General features: G+C 39.3%; 1 long non-coding RNA gene across 2 annotated transcripts in view; it reads left to right on the top strand.

Moving 5' to 3' along the window:
* The window catches only part of LOC307016415, a 59,443-nt gene extending 36,669 nt beyond the window's left edge, over positions 1-22,774 (top strand). For both annotated transcript variants that reach the window (XR_013801799.1, XR_013801800.1), the window contains exons 2-5: positions 21,193-21,243; positions 21,360-21,520; positions 21,606-21,695; positions 22,086-22,774. This is a non-coding gene — a long non-coding RNA (uncharacterized lncRNA). The remainder of the gene's footprint in view (positions 1-21,192; positions 21,244-21,359; positions 21,521-21,605; positions 21,696-22,085) is intronic.
* The last annotated feature ends 903 nt before the right edge of the window (positions 22,775-23,677 follow it).

Genomic DNA, 23,677 nt, shown 5'->3' on the forward strand with positions numbered 1-23,677 from the left:
ATGCATACTCTTTTAATTGCATTCTCATTTGCAATAAAAAAAATTGCATATCAAATAGGATCACACACCCTTTGAACACTAAACCTTTTAGAAGAAATCTTTCAGCTGTTAAACTTTCACGATGATATTATGAAGGAAATTGTTTTTTCCAAGCAATATTTATTCAATTAAAATCAGTACATTTATGTTGTTAAAGGTTTATGGTTAGGGGCACTGTATAATTTCTTCATATTATAGTTTGTCTCAGTATTTCAGTAATTATTATTTTTATTTAATTTGTATTGTATTGTATTGCATTATATTATGATGATTTATTGTTTTATTGATGCAGAAAGTTTAGGGTTAGGGTATGCTATTAGAATATTTGAATGATTATTGCTTTTACCTTTTTCTAATCTGTGGCATGTTAACTTAATTTTGTATTAAAAGGGCCCTTTTATTATCATCATTTAGATTGTTGTTCCTTATAGTGGAAAAAAATGGCTTTATCTTTCTCATACTTATGCTACTTGGCCTATCACGTACAATGTGTTGGAGCGCTAGCCAATGGAAGTGCGAGTACTGCATAGTGATGTCAATAGGTAACAGAAGTCAACCATGTCTTACAATGGAGGCATTTCAGGCAGTTTGTTGGAGAGAAACTCCCACTGGAGGGAACTTTCACATTTGAGCTTTGCATTCACTTGTGTAACACACAAGTGAATGGAAAATCCCAAAAGCCTAATAGGGCCTCTTTGAAAACTAGATCTATATCACATTTTTTGCAGTTGAGTCACAAAATGCTAAGGTTGGTTTTAGAATACCGTCAAACTTGCTGAGAAAACATTGGGAGAGTTTGCAGCCTCAGCTCTAAAACATTTTGACACATTGCTAAACCATGTCTTAGCAAAACAGGTCAAAACATTTATGATGGTGCCCCCACCCTCGGTTTCTGTGAGCTTTTTCTTAGGCTATGAGACTATGTTTATGGGTGCCCACCAGGGCTTGAAATTAGCACCTGCCCACCCTCCAATTATGTTTAAGAATGAATCGAGGCGTGCAGTGTCATCAGGTTACCAGCCAACTTGGTAGGTATTAAATATCAAACTGATACTTCTACATGGACGCAAACAAAGTAACCATAACAAAGTGCACAATGCACCGAACAGGCTATGTGACATTTAGAATTAGGTGGTCAAAGGTCAAGTCCACTGTGACCCAGATACAAAATATTACAATTCAAATAATTACTGTATGACAATTTCACAAATGTATGATGGGATACAATGATAAAGTGATGGCATTTTGACACAGACATGGATGCTAACTGCACTTAACTGGTTGGGAGAGGCACATTGTAGTTTCACTATTTATGCTTTAAACAATACATACAAGTTTTGTAAATAGTATCTGGCTGGAACTGTGGCAACAGCAACGTAACTTGAAATGATTGCGTCACTGATGTGACTGTCCAAGGTTCTTCATATTTTTCTTTTCCATTAACAACTCTTTAAATCGTGTGCAATCTTGTTAACGTTAGTGTTTACTTCCTGACGGTCTTTCTTTTCTTGTTTTCGCTGTCTTCCAAATATAGAAGTATGGTGTTTTCTGATGGCTGAAAACAAATGTTTGTTGTGCACACCTGTTGAATCGAAATGTCCAAATTGACTAATCACAATCGAGTATCCAACCAAGCCGTGTAATAACTTCAACAGATTGTTTAAACTCTAGGACATTGACAGTCTTGCAGCAAAGGGTTCTAATAATAGAAATGCATGATAGGTATTATGCCAATCCGACTTCAGTTAACATGCACATTGTTGTATTAAGTTATACAAGGAAGTGTTCAGGATGCGCCCACAGAAAGTAGTGGTTATATTTGATATATTCAGGCTGTAGGTATTGCAGTTCTTCCTACTGCATGAAACACACGTATATTTTGTATTCATACATGTATTTATCATGCAGGGCCACAGTTGTGTGCATCAGCCGGATGGTTCACAGCATGCTCACATCATGTCGGTGCGCTAATAAGAAATAGTGATAAGACATCTCCATCAAAGCTATAGGCCGTTATCTGAAATTAATCAACACCCCTCCAGTCATTCGGAATCGAGTATTCATGGCGGCCGTGATATGAAAGTGTAATGAAATGTATTAGATCTAAAATGGGTGTGACCCTATAAGAATAACACCAGAGTTATTGAGTTCTTTTTGCCCATCTCAGGAGATGAAAATGGCTTTCTATCCTTCTCAGAGATTTTTGGGCTTTATTCACTGCTTTGCTAGAGGCTTTGATCTGAGATTTTGCTAATATCTTTCCAGTGCCTTCACGGTGCATTTGAAACATTTAGGAAAAACATTTGTCACAGTCTGCATTCATGAACACAGAATCAATCTGCAAGTGTACTGTGCTGAAGGTAAAATGCTGTTAAATGTGTCATTACACCTGTTTAACCCTGCTAAGCCCGAATGTAGAACCTCTTCTTAAGATGTTGAAAGATTTTTTTAACGGTTTACAATTTAATTTAAGTGAAATTATGTAAAACCGTAATGTATGCACTAATGGCAGGAGAACATCTGTCTTTGTACTTACTACTTTACATTGTCTCACTTTTATAAAAAATATACAGATCTAGTTCATTTCCAAGGTTGATTGCCTTTTAGGCCCCATAACAGCATGTTTATCATGAATAACAATGACACGATTGCCATATTTTTATAAATACTAATAGATGAACTCTCTTATTTCTTTTAGACATCTTTGTTTGCAATGATTGTCTGAAAAACTATTATTTTCTAGAAATAAATATACCAACATTACAATTGCTACCAAATCATTTCCAATGATGGTATATCTTAAAGAGAATGAAAAGTCAGTATTGGGACTGATGCATTTATTTTTCATCCAGCAATACCTTGGTGTGTTTGTTTGGTTGTTGGGACTTAATGTCCACAGTCTGCGTGTTGTTTGTTTTCTTTGTCTACTTCGTCTGCGTCACAGTATCGTCTGAATCCATCTCAACGGCAACAGAGTGGACAAATACAGAAGCTGGAATAACTGCAAGGCTAGTCACCACATTTTGAACCTCAGTCCACCTACACTTGTCTTTGTGTGAAAAGACTGTTGCCAGGAGCCACATTATGAAAGTGTTCTGTTCGGAGAGCTGACAGAAACGACAGAGCTGTCGAAGTCAAAGCTCCTTAGTGACTGACGCGCTGACCTGAACAATGAATTAAAGGCAAATTAGTTTTACATTGTTTCGTTTTAGAGACAGTTGACATTAATAAGGAAGGATTAGTCGATAACTGCCCATCATATTAGCCCAAGTCCCAACTCTTAATGTCATTGCAGTTAATTAGTGTTGGTAAAGTCCTGGCGAGAGCCGTGCTCAGGTATCCCAGTGGTCTTTCTAATGCACTTTGTGGTGCGCCTGTTAAATCCCAGCACAGTGTTTGATCTGTGACTTTGCTTAATGGCTTTAAGATATAATTGCAGGGCAGAGTAAACACTGATATTGTGATACCACGAGTCCCTGTAATTGTTCACAGTAATTACTGTAAACAGTTGAGGTTGTGTATGTGATTTTTCATTATGTTGATGAAAAGAAAAGTCAAAGCAAGTTTCAGTGAAGTTTGCAGACTTTGTTTATGTTTGTTTCCTCTCAGTGGACCTGCAAGTCAGAGAGGCAGACTCCAATCAATCTTCTTGGCCACAGATGTGGAGGTGCAGGATTCGTCTTTGTTTGCTCTGTCACATTCTGCCAGTGTGTGGACTGTGTTTCCGTCCCTTTGCCCACACAGAACCAGTTGAAGGCACAGACTTTGGCAACATGAAAAACAGTTGGCGGGGACTATTCTGAATTATTGTTTTGCCTTTTGACATATTTCTTTTATATCGTTTCTGTTCCTTTTCTCTGCCTCCTTTAAATCAAAGAAGGGTTATTTGTTCAGGTTTTAAATATGAAACACACCAGTTATTGCACTTTAAACTTAACAAAGCTCAAAGGATTATTTTTGCTATTGCCAATAGGAACCTAAACAACTAATTACAACTGTAATTGCCCTTTGTAAGGGAAACTTCTGAAGCAATGGAGAGTCAGGACTCAGAGAGACACGAGGAGAGTTGGAGCTTTGATGGCAAACACTGGTGGTTTATTTGGAGTTACGGCCGGAGAGTTGACAAGACAGGTGGTGTGTCACGAGTTGACACAGCGGTTGCCAAACCAATTATGAAGAACTCTTCTGCAGCTCGAGGTTTTAACTGGTTTGGAGTGTAACAATCAACATTCTTCATCAGTGAGACTACACATTATGGACCCTGAATCTAACTAGAGCTCTCGTCTATAGGAAAGAATGTGCGCCAGGGAACCTTCGTCCCTGAACAGTAAACTACCTCATGGCGGCTTGTGCTCTGTCATAGACTGGCAACAACAATGCGCCCAAGCTGCCCCTCCTTAAGAGAGATAGCAGCAATACCCAAGGCCGTAGACCTATGCCATGGGAAAGGAGAAAGTGAGAGAGGAAAATTATGAACTGTGTCAAAGGTTGAATACCTAGGCAAATTATTCCCTAACACCTTTCTGTGTGAAATTATGTTGTTGGAATGAATAGCTGAAACAAAGACATACCTTAAGGGACATGTTTCCTAACAAAGTCAAGGATAAAACAAAGTACAGATTATTTGTTTTGTATGTTCCATGTGTTAAGGGTAAGTATTCGAAATGCTGTTGCATCTTTTAGCAGGTACTCTCTGCAGTAGCTCTGACTCTAATGACTCCTGACAATGTATCTGCTGCTCTTCATTTGCTTGACTAATAAGCATATGTCAGCTGTACGTGATTCTCATAACAGGAAATCTAGCAAGGGCTCTAGAGTATTTATGTTCAAAACATATTGTTCTGTTGTTACTGCAATTTTTGAACCTGTTATTGTGTACTGTACAATATATTGAAACTTGACTTTGACTTTAGTTAAACCTTCAACCTCTCCCAGGTAATTATCTTTTCATTGGGTCTTTTTTCACTTTTTCCTATTATTACATTGAATAATTCTTAGGACAAGGAACCTTAGCTAGACAGAAACATAAGGATCTTCAGGCCTAGCACCCTGTTTTTGATAGAACTACTACTAACATGATTGTGGCACTCACAATCATGAAGTTTGGGAACTTTTTACATGTTATTTATTTCAAATGATGGATTATGATCACCAAGGCAACTGTTTATGGTTTTTAATGAGTATATGAAAACATAAGGACCTGGAGATAAAGTAAACCTGCAGCAGATCACACTCTCACTTCTATCTTTAGGGGTAGTTATAATTGTTTAATATACTGTATTTGCAGAAGCCAGTGTGTTTTGCCAAATTTAAAAGAATGGCTGAAAACTGAAAATGACCCGACGCCAAATAAAGTAAATCAACCACTATGTGTGGGAGCCTCTAGTCAAAGCAGGTCATTGAAAAATGTGTTAATGAGATAGATGATCCGCTGTCCTGAGTGCATCTACTGTGAAGGAGTCTGACCGTTTCAATAACAACTGCACAATCTGTGCTGAGAACTGACGCTAGTGGAGCCTCGCAGATGGGCATGCTGCAGCCCCCTCATCACCCCCCCCCCCCCCCCCCCCCACAATGTAACTCTATTCTAGTAGACCTCAACAATGGAATTATGATCAGTAGAAATGGCCATGACATGGGACCTTTAAGTTAATTTAGACATATATCTATTAAGGCTAGGAGTAAAAACACTGATTTGCACAGGATTGATTACCACCAAACTTATAGAGGACTTACTTTAAAATAAGTGTAAAATAAAAAACAAGGTAAACAAATCTAAGGTTCCACTAATATCTCATATTAGCAAAAAAAATTGTCATGAGAGGCTTCAATTGAAGAAAATATTTTGGGAAATATGGCCTATATGGAAATATTAGTGACAAAGAAGGACAGCAGAGCAGGTGCATCTAATTCATCTAAGTTTTAATCACATCCTGTGCTAGCCTGACTCCAATGACATTGCATTTTGTAAGTGTTTAGATTGTTTTTCCTACTTTTCTAATTTACGTGCCATAACTGCTGAAAGTTGTTTGTCTTTAACGGAACTTCGATACTACACCAATCTTTTCTCCAATACCTGCATCATGAAAATCACCGGTGTAACTAATAAAATCACTGATAGCTCTGTTACATTCAAGTGTCCCAGTCTGCCATGCCCTTGAGCAACTAATGACAGAAGAATTGCAACAAGAGCTTGTTGTATATGAATGCACCTGCCCATTGCCTGAATAAGTTAGATGCCGCCTACCACAGCTCACTGAGATTTGTAACAAATTGTAAAGCACTTACACATCACTGTACCCTGTATGCCAAGGCAGGTTTGCCATCACTTACTGTAAAGAGGCTCAGTCATTGGTACACGTTTATTTATAAAGCTTTGTTGGATAAACTCCCGTATTATATCTGCTCTCTGATAACACAGAGTTGCAAGCAGCTATTGTCTGAGATCGCATGATGTAGTATTGTTAGATGTGCCAAGAGCAAGGACTGTCTTAGGTAAGACAGCTTTTATGTGCGCAGCTCCACTTGCTTGGAACAATCTTCAGCAAGAATTGAAACTGAGCAATCTCATTCCTCTGCATGTTTTTAAAGCTAGGCTAAATGAAATGCTCGTTGATACTATGGGCACTTGTAAATGTCTATAACTATGTACTGTAAATGTATCCTGTAAATATAATGTATGATGTCCTTTATTGTTTTATGTTTCATGTGGAACCTATATGCTGCAGGTCTCCCTTGAAAAAGAGATCTATGATCTCAATGGGACCAATCTGGTTAAATAAAGGTTTGAAATGAAATGAAAGAGCACCTAAATAGAATTGCGCCATAAATAATATCATTAGTGACTGTCTAGAAATGTATGGAAAGCTCTACTTTTGTTGACTGTTTTGTTGCTCCAATTGCAATACTGGTACAATTTGTATTGTGGCCTTGAGGTGCAAAACACAACTACATGACCGAAGACACAATAACATTACAGAAACAACAATATTCCACAACATCTGTGGGTCTCATCTTCTCAACCATTATGTGAACATGCTTGTTCCTTAGAGTTATTATTAAAGACCCAGAACCCTAACCCCTAGTTTCCACGGGTCCGTCTGCGTCGCGTTACGGCTGCGCCGCGGTTTGGGTCCGACCTCCTCTAACGTCATAACCCACCGGGCGCGTTCCAGAAGCGTTCCAGAAGCGTTCCAGAAGCGTTTCAGAAGCGGAGCGTCGTGCATTCAGGCTCGCAGTTTTGTTATTGATTTGGGCATCCTGGACATTTGTACTTCTACAAGAAAGTAAGTAGGCTAAAAAATGGTTTATTATTTATTGTTGTTTTTTCCTTTTTTGTTGTGTTGTAGACTACATACACAGTTAATAATAATTGTAATAGTCCAGTTATAAATGACATGAATCAAAGATGTGTTCCTGTATTTTAGTGGTAAACAAATGCATTCATCATCATAATTATTCTATATATATAATTTACAGTGCCTGTAAACCGGAGGAGAACGCTGGCATTTATTCTCTCCTACTTGAAAGACTACGGGGGGATCGGGGGAGGAGAATGAGCCGGTTTTGGGTGCACCCCCTCAACCAGCAAAGGAGACAACATGAGGCGCCAAGTACTTTTCCCACAAAGGTTCCTGAGAACTCTTTAGTTCTCATGAACTAAGTACAGATCGCGTTCACACCGGAAATTAGTTCCTGGGGGTGGATTCAAGCCCCCAGGAAGTGCGCCGGAGTCTGATGAGAATATTCGTTGTGGCCAAACAGCGGTACTACACTTCCGTTTGGTTGCTGGTCCCGGAAACACTTTTTCCCCATTGACTTACATTAGGAAAGAGTGGTCTGTAACTCGTTGGATAATTTTTTTTTAACTAAATAAACTACCCAGTATGAACGTTTGTAGGCCTATAGTCCTTATTAAAAACATTCGTTCCTCAAGTTGTAAAAATGTGCTAATAACGTTATTCTGATAGTTATATCTCTCTGCATTATGAACGCGCATCTAACCCACGGGACTGCGCCGCCCGGCACGTTCATGTTACGTGTTCAGCAGGTTCAGCACTACATGCGTTTATCTTTACCTGATCTTTACCCATGGATGCACAATAACAACGGACCCATATCGTCTCACTGCCATCCCACGGAGCTGTAATAATGGATATATTGCACATGTTTGCTGTAATTCATCATTTGTAAAATATTATACTACATGGGCTGTATGATTAAATCTTGTACCGTAAATGTTGTATTAAATAAAGTTAATATAACCGACGTTAGATTAACGTCCCTGTAGCTTCTTATTGCACTAAGAAGCTTATTGCACTGTATATATATATATATATATATATATATATATATATATATATATATATATATATATATATATATATATATATATATATATATATATGCAGTGCAATAATTCTTTCATGCTAAATGAAGCTCTGTTGCTTGGATATCACTAGATCCTGTTACAGCGTAATATAAGTACATAACGATTGATGTGCACATTAGCATAATTACTAGCTAGCCGCTAGCTGCTAACTGCCGCCTCGTTAATATCAAATCCATCATAAAAACAAGCCATTACCATGCTGGCATGAACGCGTGGTGCTGTTACGTGTACGCAAATTGACGTGCCTGATGTGAACGAGCATTTTGGTTAAAGTTGCGCATGCGCTATGAGCGCACATACGGGTACTTCTCAGGCATGCCGGATAATCTGTGACGTTTCGCTCTCTCAAAAGTTGGGCCATTTTATCATCATGCGCCAATGAGCAACTCTCATAGGAATGAATGACGCCCCGCCTCCCACGCTGTATCCAGTTCTTATTATACATGCATGGGTGGATTAGGCAAATGAAGCCGCTGACGTCACTTCTTCTTCTTCTGCTTTGGGTTTACTGGCAGGCCGCAAACAACTTCACAGCGTATACTGCTGCCCAAAATCCCCGGCCGGAAGTCCCCCGGAGGCCAGAACGCCGACACCTCATCTCCACCGCTCCCATGTTTTATTTTGTGTTGTCATAAGTTAGTCTCTCTACGTTTCTGCGCTGGGCTAATGCTAATGCTAATAATGCAATGCGAGGATACAAATATGGCGGCTTCACAAAAGTTTTTGGGAGTTTGACGGGGCGTGGTTTGCATTCCGCCCAGCCAATCAGACACAGGAACCTTTTTCTCCCACGAAAGTCCCTGCTCTCTAGCAGGGACTGAAAAAGGGGTAAAAAAAGGTTCTCTAGAACTAATTTAGTTCCTGGGACTTTTTGGTGTGAACGCAACTAAATCGTAGTTCTCAGGAACCTTTGTGGGAAAAGTACTTGGTGTGAACGCGCCTAAGGTGATTTTCATCACCTTGTGGCTGAGCTGAGGCTGGACAGCCAACGACATCATCGATATTTTCGGATGAGTGCAGAGCAGATGGATGGAGGACAGCATGTCTGCTAGTGGCCCTGTAGGTGTTGATTGGGCGCTTGGGGGTTGGGGTACACTTGGCCGAAAGGCTACTGGCCTGGAGGTGTGAATGGAGTGTTGTGCCGTGGGGGGATGGTCAATGGGCTGCCAATGTTGCTGGTGTTGTGTATCTTTTTCTAAGTTATACAGTAAGTGTTTAAAATTGTGATTTTGGCCTGATGTTTCCTATCTTTGTCCAGTCTCTGCAAAATAGGCACAAGACTGAGAGCAAAGTGATATGACTCTTCTAATTCTGATCTGGCATGTGTGGTGTGGCTGGAGGTTCCTGCAGTAGAGACATCAGCTGCTCTCCAAGGTCTGTGCTCTGTGGCCTCCTCCTTGTGTCCCGTGTGGAACGCTGGGCCGCTGCTGGTGTGGAAATGGGATCCCTGGGGCTACGGGACCTAGAGGGCCTTTGCCTCTCCGCAGAGGTTGTGGGTACCAGAGGTGGTGGGGCTGGAGATCCATGTTCCTCTGTTTCAAATGACATGGGTGTACATGCTCTCTCCATGTCTTCTACAGGGGAAGGATTGTTCAAGCTGCTTTTTGAACTATATGAAAAGAAACAACAACATGAAAACAATTAAAACCTTGTATCGCTATCAGAATAACCAGAGCAGCTAAATGGAGTTCAACCTGCTGTGATGTATTTGTTTTCATGTCAAAGCATCTTCAATGGAAAAGGAACTGATCTAATATGCTGCATATGCAACAATATATTATAATATATATATAATAAATATAGCAATATATATTGCTCAACTCCTGCCCAAACCAAATCACTAAAGGCAGGGCTTGACATTAAGGCTTGTCCGATTGTCCGGGACAAGTAAAAAAAATGGTCGGACAAGCATAATACAGTTTAACTTGTCCGAACGGACAAGTGCATTTTTTGGGGGGGGGGGGAAATCACCCAAACGAAATAGTAACGTTATTCCATCTGAAATGCCTGTCTCGCAGTGTCGCAATCTCCGTACCTGTACGTCAATATTATGACTGCAGTGATTGGTAGAAATATTTGACCCGCGGGAAATTGGTGTGGACACGAACCCGCGAGTGCCTGCTTGCGCGGCTGGTGTGTATGCGCTGTCACGCTCGCGACTCATCTATCCTCGATATCCAGTCAGTGAGTAATGAGTTCAAGATGTCCTGGCTGCAGGCGCCAAAAGCGAACCAAGCCCCAGGAAAGCGACCTAGGCGAGATCCTGAAAAATCGGCTGCCTCCAAATTAGATTATGAAACAAAACGCAAAAGAAACTTCCTTCCATCATGGACCGAGAAGTTTCCTTGGCTCCGGTACACCGAAGAAGCAGGCGAAGAGCATATGATGTACTGCTCAACCTGCCGCAGTTTGCCCGACATTGCAGACACGTAAGTGACAACTTTTATTTTTGCTAACGTTAGATAATTGACTATTTATCTGATGTGTGAAGATGATGAGATTCGAAATAAACTGAACTGTGTAGTCTAGCTAGTTATCCTGACTGACGTTCACAGTTGACAAACGTTGTGTAACATTTTTTGCCGTGCAACCAATACATTTTTGAAGAACGTTTATTTTTCATTTCGTTTTGTAAACTCATTTGGAGGCAGCCGAAATTTGCTGCCTTTCAATCGTTCTGAATGAATGGCAGTGGAAGGCCATTTTGGAATTATTGCGGTACACACATTACAAAATACACAAATGTTCCATGGGATTTTTATAGACTTTGGACCTGTATGATTAAGTTTTCAGGCTATGGAACCGTTATGTTTTCCAGCTCCTACCTCTCAGAACACAAAAGTAAGGAGCAACTATTTTATTTCAGTGTGTTCAAACCTGTTTCTCTTTTACATTAGCACTCAAAGTGATATTTTTAAACATAAATGTTTAACATGATTACATAGCATGATATTTTTTATTAGCACCCAAAGTGATTTTTCTTTATTGTGTAAGAAACTTCAGAATGTTACCTTTCAAAAGAGACCATCTTATGCATGTGCTATAAGTATAAAGTATTATAAATAGCTAATTACTTTGGGTATGCAATCGAATGGCGTTTTATGCCAGACTGTTTATGTTATAAAATGTGCCTGATTAAGTTATTAAATCATATTAATTGTCCAAATCTCTTGTCGGTTTTATTCATTTTTTTTAATAGGCTTTTATTTTCACAAGTAAATTTCGGACAAGTGGGTTTAGCCTTCGGACAAGTAAAATGGCTATAATGTCAAGCCCTGCTAAAGGTGTTAAAACTCATGCTGTTTAGCTGTTTAATAACTTTTGTAACTCAGTAAGGGCTCTCATCAACAATCTTGTGTTGATGGTTTATTTACACAAAGTTTATCTTCCTGTCTGGAGGATCTATTTTTTGCCGTGGGAGGATGACACATCTGATGTAAATCGGCAAAGGTTAAAAGTCACATCACACTGTTTTTTTTCTGGCTAATAAGTGAACAAAAATCAACATTAGCAGCATATTATTATTAATACCATATTACCAGCATGTGGCAGTGCTATTTTCCAACTCTGCTTCCAACCTTTGACAAATATCAGTTTTGAGATGTACAGGTTTCCGTATGCTGAAGGAATACATTATTTTTCAATGGCTTATAAATCTATCTGTGAGATCTTCACATTGCACTTACAGCAGCCACAGTATTTCCAGATATTTGAGCTGGCTCACACCCTCCAGCCATCAAAAGCAACACATTTCACACAGGGTCGCAGGGGGCTGGAGTCATTCCCAGCATGCATTTGGTGTAAGGAGGGGCCCACCGCCAGTCTTTCCTATGGCTAATACATATAGACAGAATAACACATTCACACCTTCAGACCTTCAGGCAATTTAGAGTTTCTTTCACCTGACCTGCATGTCATTGGTGTGATGGAGGACATACAGGAAGCATATGCAGACACTCTTAAGTGGCTAAACCAGTAGGTTAGCCCTTTTTCTTTATACTAAATATGAAAACAATGTTGGTATTTCTGTTAACACTTTTAGTAGAAGTAAAAAATACATGCAAGGCCATCTACAGAAGCTATTTCCGTACAATTCCGATTTCTTTATGCAAAGATTGTAAAATGAGGAACAAGAGCTTAATTTCATTCACAATGCATACTAACACATCATTCCCCGGTCTGATGCATCTCATTCTCTATTCAACGCGAGTGTTGTTGTTACGTAGAATGCAGAGGAGGTTCAAATTATCACTTGTTTTTCTCACACTTAGTCCTTCAAAACTAGTTTCTGTTGCAGTGGCACAGAACATTATTTGTCATTTTGTTCCTAAAATGCAAATATAGGATGTGAAATGTTTTAACCAGATGATCATTTGAATACTTTCTCATCTCATAAGTTAAAAAGTCTTGGTAATAGTGCACTTTGTATTTTCCTTTCCCCCTAAAATTCCCAAAACAATTAATCTGTTTAGATTTCTCGTTGGACAGCCAATCAAACAACAACTAAATTATGTAAAATGACACCAATGAGATGCATATTGACGACAACGAGATGGAAAAGGGCAATACATCAAGCAAACATGACTTTAAGGTCTTGCAAAATCATTACAAAGTGACTAGAGTTGGCGTGATGAAGAAGTGTAAGTCCAGAAAAAACTTAAACACGACACGAAAACTCACATTATGCTGAAAACGGCAACCCTAAATAGATACAAAAAGACTACAAAGTGTTACAAAATAAAAACAACTTGGCATTTTCAACAACAAGAGCATTGACGTTAAGTTTCTTGATTTATTTATTTGTTTCTATTTTTCAAATTTAGTTTTTCTTTTTGTCTGTTATAGAGTGGTGCAGTGATGAGTCCTAAAACCCGGAAGTGAGTTAGCATTTATCACGTCCGGTTCCCTCGTCTCAGAGTCAATGGGCTTTCTCCATAGGATTTTGGAAAATAGCTCTAAATAAGGTCTGTGGTTGACACACATTTAAGAGACGGATTACGTTTTGTTCTACGACATTAAATACATCAGCAGTGACCCCACTGATGATTTTTGAAGAGTTTACGTGTCTGAAAAACGATGGTTGTTAACAAGTGGCTGAATAGGACTATAGAAGTTGTCAAGGACGTTGTACGTCATTACGCCGCACACGTAAACACTCCCGCTAAGTTTGTTTGCCCCTGTTCTGCTTGAAAGCAAGTACCTGCGCTCTTGCAAACTGTTAACAAACGCTTCAATTTGTACAATTTTGAATCTGTATGTTTGAATATCGATCTTAAGTTGGCGTGACGATGAAGTCTTGCGACCCTGCTGTAGTTCGTTTATAAAATAACGTTAGCATTTTCCTTCTGGTGATTAGATTTATGATTATAAAATTATAAAAAGTAGGGTAGACATGTGGATATTATCCGGCTGAACAAAACGTGCATTTATCAAACAGGTTAGTTTTCCACAGACCTCATTTGGAGCTATTTTCCAAAATCCTATGGAGAAATCCCATTGCTTTTTTATCGATGGAACCTATGCGCAGTTTATTTCCGGGTCGGCCTACAAAAATATGTCATCCCTGCACCACTCTATTATCTTGCCTTGTGATTGACTGGAAACTTGGCCTGAGGGTTTTTTGGTCTTAAACCCAATGCATTTTGGGAAAGACTCAAATGTAACCATAGGCATGGGAAACAAATTAATATTAACAATATCGTATGCATGAATTAATTCAACAGTTGCATCACATCCCTCATTTAAGTCTGTGCAGATGTCCTATTCATGTTCATCAGCTTCTTCACTTCCTCATGTCTCCATTCTTGTAGCACTCTGATAAATGCTCCGGTTCATACGTGAAGAAAGAAAGAGGCTAAACAGGAGTAGTTAGTGTTTGTGAGAATATGCAGCAACCTGCGGAGTCACAGCAGCTCCTAGAAAAGGAAAATCAAGGCACTTCCTTCCCTTTCTGCGTGATTAAACATTCAATAGAATCAGAATAATAGAGAATTGTTTTTCACTAAAGAGAGAAAATAATTCGCCAAGCGTCGGGTATTCAGATAATTCTTAGAATGCTTTTAGCCCATGATGGGAAATGCTACTTTTTAATGGATTGCAATCTTAGCTATTTCAAATCGTGAAGCCTCGGAGTAATTGCATTCTCATCTGTGCCACAAACTCCTTTCACATGTCAAAGGCTACACATTTTCAGAGTTGATAATCATAATTCTACCAGCAAAAACGTTATTAAACTGCCAGTATTTCCTTTTTTTATTTGTATCTTCAGGAGTAATGACATGCATATTAATATTTGTGACATGAGATACATCTGTCTAAGTAGATAGTGTTTATAGGTTCCTTTCGTTGAAAGGAACTCATTTAATTTCTTTTTTGCATCTTCTGAAATAATGTCCGTATCAGGACAATCAGTGACAGCTTCCAGAGACCTTATGATTGCTGGGCGGATTAGAGGACTGTAGTATGCATCAAAAGCCTCTTCCAGGAAATAACAAGTGCCGGAGCAATCAGAAACATGTTCTCCAGGAAGGAAGGGAAAAAAAAGACCCTGTGATTGCAGCGTTTTTTAGATTAAATACATCACACTGAGGACATAGGTATGGTGAATTCCCAGCTGAGACAGAAGCTCACGACAAAGTGTGACAGAAAGAAATCTGATTGAGTGACATCATTGCTCAGGATCATGAAGTGACACATTCACAGCACAGCAGCAGGACATCTTCTCACTTCCTGCTGAATGAAAAGGAACTTTGATAAACGACTTCTTGTTTTTTTTACTGTGTATAAAAAGTGTTAAAAGATACATTTACATGCACACAAACCAACACACTACAGTAAAGGGAACACCCCAAAAAGCAAAGTAGGGCTGCTTTAACAAAAAACACTTCTTTACTACTGCTCAGTTTACATGGCTCTTAGGCAAAATGTTCCCCTTTTGGGTTTCACGGAAATATTTTATGCAATTTTCAGAAATGTACTGTAACAGGACTGGGCAGATAAAGAGGAAAGTGGCAGTGCAGCAATCACGACAGAGGCAGTGTTCAAATCCAAAAAAAAGCTTTATTGTTATCAAACTCCAAAAATACCTTCCATTAAACAAAGGCTAACGTAGCCGGGCCGCTAACCGATTTACCAGCAAACTTTTCCTTAAGGCCCAGATACACCGGCCCGAAATCGGCAGTAAATGGGAGTCAGGCCAAACATGAACGTGGGCACGCCCTATTCGGAGTGGTGTGCGCCGCACCGTCAGGTCTTTTCTGCCGACCTGACGCCTTTTCTTGCCTATTCAACATGTTGAATCGGCGTCGAGTACACCACCGGAAGTCGGACAAAGGGATAACACTGATTGGCTGTTCAGCTAGCAAATCAGTGCATGAGAAGCGTTAACGGAAGTGAGGGAGGTAAACAAATGATTTAACACAATCGTGAGTCCAAGGGCTGCTAGCTCCAGTACCTCCCGTTCGTCCTGCTCCTGTTCGTTCATGTTTTCAATGGACGAGAATGAAAATGGAAAGAAAAACGCTATTTGTTGTTTGTTTATATCACGGAGTCTGTTCTTCTTCTCTGTTTTCCGGTTGTTCCAGTTGTTGCCTCTTTTGAATGATGAATACACACTACCGCCGCCTGCTGGTAAGGAGAGTTATTGCCACTCACGCATGCGCAGTTCATACGTGCTCGGCTCGGATTTGCGGTGTGTTCCCGTGCGCGATGTCGGCAAATACGCAGGAGAGTCCGGCGACGCAACAGTCGGTGTCGGTGTCGGCGACTTCTCAGGTGACTGGCCGGTGTATCTGGGCCTTTACACTGGGAGCCTCCTGCTCCCTCCATGTGCCACACACAACTGAGCAACTCTGTGTGCCTTGTCTCCCTTGAGGGAGTGATTAGCACCAGGTGCGAGGTCTCCACACCTGCTCCCAATACTGCTAATTGGAAGAGGGTGGAGCCACCTGTTGGGAATGTAGGTGCCTCCCACTACCCTGCCTCTCAGCCCCTTACAGTATTAATGTATTGTTTATTCATTCATAGAGGCCCTCTTCCCAGCAGACATTTTGTTTTCCATATGGCAGGGAAAGCACAGGTGTTCCTGAAAACATGAAATATCACTTGGTCCAAATACCATGTTGCTGTAAGTTATGATGGTGTTACAGGGAGCCTTCATTCACAACAAACCAACAACCTGAAGTCAAAATTGCTGCCATTAATTTAATTATGTACTCCTTCGATGTTCTAGTCATGTCAAAAGGTCTTCTGTTTCTACTTTTATTTAATCTTATACATAAATCACATTTAAACTTTTCTGTGCACTGATTTGTAAGTCAAATGTTTCTCATTGGCTTTATTCATGTTTTGTTTAAAGAATTGCATGTTTTATTGAACGAGCTTCTAATCGATTCGAAGTTGTTTAGAAGCAAAACAATGGACACTTTTTTTTTCTTGGAGAATCCCGGTCTTTAATACTTGAAAAATAATGAACATACTCTGCAAAATGTGTTGAAAGGAAATGTCCTGATCCAGCCCATTGTACGAGTGTTCAAGAGAGCCCTCAACTCTGAATTGAGTGGTAAGCAAATTCATAAAGCTACAAGGAGGAAATAATTAAAGCCTAAAAGCTTTTTATCTTCAAGAATGGAACATTGATTTTCCTTTTTCTTTTTTTTGCACAGCCTCTTCAGCCTCTTCTCGTTTGTACTCTGCTATGATCAGAGGAGTCTTTGTTTGGAAGGGTGAAAAAAAAGATAAGGACCAAAGATGTGGGAAGAGACAGGCAGGCTCATTATCGCCAGAAGCAAAAGTTGCGGGAACAAAAATCATGTGACCCATGTGGGCACACGTCTTATATTTTCCAGTGTGTGAAGACTCTTTGATTTGCTCTCACTTTCATATCGTAATGAGCCTGCTCCAACATGTAATATGCTCAGCAGTTCCTTTTCTTTTCCTCTTCCGGTAGTGTTACCTGGTGGTCCCCGTGACCTGCCTCAACTCAGCTCTCATTTGAAGGATCATTCACTTGTTCTGCTTGGCGATCACTGGAGCTCCATCTGCCGTTTCGTGTATTAATGAGGGGGTCCGTGGTCTTTTCTGGTGCGTCGCAATAATCAATCAGCATAAATCTCCTTTAATACGAGTGAGGAGTTTCAGCCCATCAACATGAAGGTGCTCATAGATCACAGGCTTCAACACCCCTTGGTAAAAAAACATGAAGAGATTCATTCATAATGCTCTTTCTTGGGGAATAAGCCACCGCAGGAAGCACATCACACATTTATACATGTGACAACGTTACTGCTGAATGCAAAGTAATATGAAATAGGATTTAATTGAATAATAATGTGTGTTTGACCACAAAATATATGACTATTTGCTATTTAATATGTTTAGAGTGTGTATTGCAAGGTGTGTTTTGGTCAGTGTCCTTCCTGGAAATGCTATTAGCTTGTTTGATCACCCTGCAAATCAGCTTTATACGAGTTCGATCTGTTAATTGCACTAGCCGTATGAGCTCTGATCTCCGTGCGAATGTCATTTTAAAGCCCACTGTAGATCCTCTGTTCTTCACAGCTGATCACCCATATCCAATTAGACGTTGAATTTGACAAGAGCAGAGAAACTTTTGGAGTTTCCTCTCCTCAAACTAAACTCTGAGCTTTAGTCACGCTCTGCTGACAGCTGATTAATGCACTGTGTGCGCCATGCCCAGGGATAGAGGATCTCCATCGCTAAACTTAATGGAAAGGATGACAGGCAGGGTGTTGCGAGAAAGCAATCTTTCTTACAGAGAAGATAAATGTCATGAAAGGAAAGTCATATTAGTAGACTGTATTCCAGCTAGACTATGGACATGATCCTTTGTTTTTCGCAAAGTCGCTCTTCCATCGATGAAAACCCGGTCGAGGATTTCTATTTTTTTGTTTTTATATCTAACTGATGTTCTTTTTCCTCTAAAATATTTATTTGTTCAGTATCAACATAACCCCTTGGATAAAGCCCCAGCTCTGTGATCACTGTACTGCGCCCTGTTTTCTCGACTGTGACATGTTGGAGTCTAAATGTCCCGATTCTGAAATCCCTCAGCCGTTGTCATGTTCATTATTCCCTACAGAATATACACTCAGTAGGATATTTGAGAGAGGGCTGGGATTTTGGAAATGTATTCATCATCTAAAGCTGTCATTCCTCCAGCCTACATCAGTGTTGGAACTTCATAATAATGCTCCCTCCTTTGATGATTTATGCCGTGTGCTGACTGAGCTGCGGGTTTCAAAGCGAGACAGCAGTGTCACCAACCACGCAGCGAGCGTCATTCATTCTTAAGGACTACAAGTCAAGGCTTGTCTTTAATGTATAATCGTTTTCTCTATAAATGATTGATTTTGATAGATGGATTCAAGCTTAATGACATATTTGCTGGCATTGTTCCAAAACAGATCAATCTACTTTTACTGCTTATAATCAAATGTTAGCATGCTCTCTATGGATGTTAATAGTTACTGTTAACCAAGAATACACATTTGATTTTTTGACAACCATTGCCTTTATTGTAGAGAGACAGATTTGAAGAGGGGAGACAGATGCAGTGCACAATGCCTCGATGTCTCAAGTAGGCGGAGCTCAACCTTTCTCTTACCCAGTCACAAAAGTAACTTATTATATATTATATTATTAATATATATATAATTCTGATGTCTGTGGTTATTTAAAAATTCCCTGATAAAAGTTATTTCAAAGTCATAAATGAGTGTTAATCCCAGTGTGTTTAGTGTGCAACATCACATGTCATTTCACCTTCAATTCACGGTTTTCAAAACGTTAGCCACATGCTAATGCTAACCGGAAATGAAGAATTTTCAGAATAAAAATGTTAAGTTAATAGTTAGTGTGAACTTCTGTTTTTTTCAGAATAAAACTGCTTTAAATTAAAACCCTCTATTTAATTTAAATTACGTCATATATCAACATTGATTTTAATGAGGTTTTGGGGTTTAGGTTCGGGAGGGAGGGAGGAAGGAAGATTAGGATTAGGTAAAAAGGTAGGGAGTGGTTAGGGTTAGGATGGGGGGGAAGGATTAGATTGAAGGGAGGGAAGAGAACTGCTACCCGGGAAACAGGAAGCAACAGGATGCAACACGTAATCTGTGAAGCTCCGCCCACGTTAAGCTCCTGCCCACATTGAACTCATTGAGGCATCGTGCACTGCATTGAGGGGCTTCTCTTAATATCAGCCGTTTCTAGCAGTGGGAACAGTCGGTGCTCAAGGCACTTAAAAATGTTGATCTTTGATTGATGAGATTATTGTTATTTAAAGGTCCCATGTCATGCTTTTCCAGTTATTACCTGTCCCCTTGTGTGTTATGAAGGTTTTTAGTCAAAACCCTGAAAGTACACCCTGTAGCGAGTAAAACTCTAACACAGAAAATACCTCCCCAAAACGCCCATTGGAGATACGTCACTGTCCATTGATTCTTCCGGGTAACTCATGATGTCATGCGTTACCTGGAACCAAATGGACCAATCCTTGGAGCCGTTACGTTACGTCCGCGGAGCCGTTACGTTAAGCCCCCGCTGATTGGTCCAAATTGACCAATCCACGGACTTCCTCACACACACACTCAGTGCATGCAGCTCTGCTGATCTCTCCTCCCTGGCTGCAGGCTGATAACAGACAGTTGGGATCGCGGCGAAATTCTCTCTGCAGACCCATTCTCTCTGCAGACCCATTCTCACAGCGTTTATCAACCTTTTTCTTACTCAATATCAAGCCACACTTATTGTTTTTACTTTGGCTGTGACTTTGTGTGTGCTCAGGGTGAGTTTGGCTGTGTTTCGCTGTCGCTAAACAAGGAAACCACACCTTCACGACCACGGAGCTCAGCGCGATTCACAACGTCCCGACCAATCAGAGCACACTGTGCTCACAGGGAGGGTGAGGGCTGAAGCTTTTGGAGCTACAGTGAGCCGTTAAAGGCAGAGAGTGAAATTCAGTGAATACACGTAGTTTACAGAGATGCTGTATGAGAAACCAAAGTGATTTTGGAAAATTGCACAATATAAATCTATTCTAGTAGACCTCAACAATGGAATTATGATCAGTGGAAATGGCCATGACATGGGACCTTTAATCTAATAAATTAATGGGATGTATGTAATTATAACACAGGGAATGGTTACTGTTCACCCACAAGAATAAATAAGATGTGCAATGGTTGTTAGATATTTATATTATAATAAAATAAATTATATTCATACATGAACAATCATTTTTCCTAAACTTCTGCTTTCAGAGGTAGTCAAGTTATTACTAAAAACCAATAATAATCCACTGAATAGTCTATGGAAAATAAGTGCAAGCACATAATCAACAATTACAACCATTGTACAATTTCTTTAAAGTTTGGTATAAAAAAAGAGTTTTCATTGATATATTTGGCATGCACGTAGACACAAAAATCCTCTATGTGGATGCACACTAACCTTTCCCCGTTATTATTACATGCATCCCATGAATTTATTAGATTGAATATGCCTTATCATATCTCATCAATCAAAGATGAACATTTCAAGTTGTTTATTTATTTAAATGAAACACTGTTTAAGTCTTTATCATATGAATTCAGGGATAATATTGTAATTGTGAAAGTCTTGTAGTTTATGGGCAACGTAACTGTTGTAATTGTGTGCGTCTTATTCTTTGTCAGGTTCTCAGTTCTTATTACTTTATTAAGGCCTGCTTCATAATGTACCTAAATGTGTGTTCTCTATTACAGGTACATATTTTCAAAGATCTCCGTTTTACTGCAACTGGATGAAGTGGACTTGTAAGTTGTGCAGGTTTTCCAGTTACAATGAGAAGGCAACATGCACAGTTGCACATGCATGCATGCATCTTGGAGACTGTTGGTAGAATATTTTCTATATGTCTGTGTCTCCTCAGATTCAGGCAGAGTTCCAGAGAATTGTCACTACGGACCTGCTTTCATCGTTTCTGGATGGACTTGATGGCCTGGCCCCAACATTGCTGGAGGTCTACAAAGGTGCATCCAGGACTGGAAAGAAGCCGGCACTAAAAGGCCTTTGGACTGCCTTCAGAAAGATGTAAGTGGAGATGCTGATGACCATCATTTAGCCACCATTTGTTTGCTACAAATGTTTATATCCCACTGCATTTGTTGTCCTGCAGGACACAAATGAGAGGAGGACTGCTGCTCTTTTGGGACTATCGCACAACATGTCTGGCGAAAATCAGGCAAATGTCATCAGGATGTGTGATGTAAGATCATAACTTTCTTTAATTACTTTATGTAATTGTACATTTTAACATAAATCAACCCAAATCACCCTCTACCCAAAGTTTCCTTCAAAAGTAATGTTTACAATTACCTTAATTTAACTAAAATAATTGCAATAAAGAATGATACATTTAATATAAACCAAAAACAGCAAGAAAATAAATGTTTAACTATTAAATAATATAAATAAATATAAAGCTCAAACTGTGAAAAGGGAGGCAATTGAAATGATGTTCCATCACATTGCACTTTTACTCTGTGAACTGTAGATTGTAGCTTCTATGTTTATAGCAGAGTTCTCTTAATTAGCTTTGTAGAGAAAAAGTATACTTGTAGTACACTGAGCTCACTTTTATTTCTCCTTTTTTAAGGCTCATGGAGACACTCTCGAGGAAGCCATGAAGGGGATGCAAGTTGGTCTACTCATAGGCTACGAAGGTGAACGGGATGCCTTTCCTCAGCAGATATTCAATGTGGCAGTTGTGGTCGAGGAGACAATTGTGCTCCACAACCTGAAAGATGTGGCTTGCGGCTTTGCGATGCTTCTTGGACTAATATATTGCTTAAATCCTCAGTATCCTCTGGAATTTGAGTTTCTCCAGAGGGTTGTTATGAAGATACAGCCAGACCAAGCCTCTGCCAAAATACATGGACTAAAAATCAAACTAGGTAGGAGGTAGATCATCAAAGAGTGTAGAAAGTGAGTTCAATTTGGTGTTGTTCATTTGTATGTTCAAGCATTTTTTTCGGCTTTCGGCTACCAAGCCCCGTTCCTCTGGAATCAACTTCCAGTGACGATCAGGGAGGCAGACAGTGTCCACACATTTAAGAGTAGGTTAAAGACTTTCCTTTTTAGTACAGCGTAAGACAGGTTTTAAACACCCTTTTATACATCCTCATGGACCCTTCGTTGTATGGAATTTCATTTATTATACTCTGACTGTATTTGTGTCATTGTGTTATGTTTCTTTTTCAATTGGTATTTTCACATTGATCTTATAAGATACGTTTGTTGTTTTTACATTGTTTTACATTACCAATTGTGTTTGTTGACTTGTGAATCCCTCTGAGACAAATATGATTTGTGATTTTGGGCTATATAAATAAACTTGAATTGAATTGAATTATTTTGTGCCTCTACAGTGACATGTTTTAAAAAAAAAAAAACATGTTTTAGGTTAGTGAGAATTCCATTTATGTTGGAAGTGTCACGAAAATTGTAAAATTGTGAGTTAAGATAAGGTAGAAGTTAAAGTTGATTTGACTAGATAATGAACATTTCTTGAATCTATAATTTAAAATTGTAAGTTTCTTTTACTCGAAGTATTAAGTTATAACAATGAATGATCATTAGTAAAAATAACTTGTATTACTTAACATTGTGAGTTGAAACAAAGTACAGTTTTACTTTACTGTGAGTCAACTCGTATATATGAGGCAGCCCTTGAACTTATATTTATAAGTTAAAAAACCCTATTTATTTTTACAGTGTGGCGGCCCGCAAATAAGAATTTGTATAATGTTATCAGTAAAACTGTCCACCAAAAAAGTTGAAGATATATACCGCAATAAACCATATTTAATTTAACTTCTTTTACATATCCCATATTCTATTGACATGTATACAGATCTTTTGCACTACTCTTTATTTGGTATTTATTATATATATTGCATTGTTGGAGGAGCTTAGGTCAGAAGAATTTCATTGCCATTAATACACTGATAGCTTCCAAGGTAAATTAGCCTCAGGCTAATAGCTATAGCTATTGCCAACTTCAGTACTATCCCCTTCTCTTCAATCAGAAGGTAGCAAGCAAGACACTGGAACTGTACTGCTGACTATTGGAACACAGACATGGTTTAGATGAACTGGCTGAAACCCTGAAACGGTAACTTTATGCCAGGCAAACACTCAGAAGAGACTTTACAGTGGTAGGAAATGAGTTGCATTTGTCCACAAACA

Source organism: Notothenia rossii, assembly GCF_949606895.1.
Source record: "Notothenia rossii genome assembly, chromosome: 8".
NCBI lineage: Eukaryota > Metazoa > Chordata > Actinopteri > Perciformes > Nototheniidae > Notothenia > Notothenia rossii.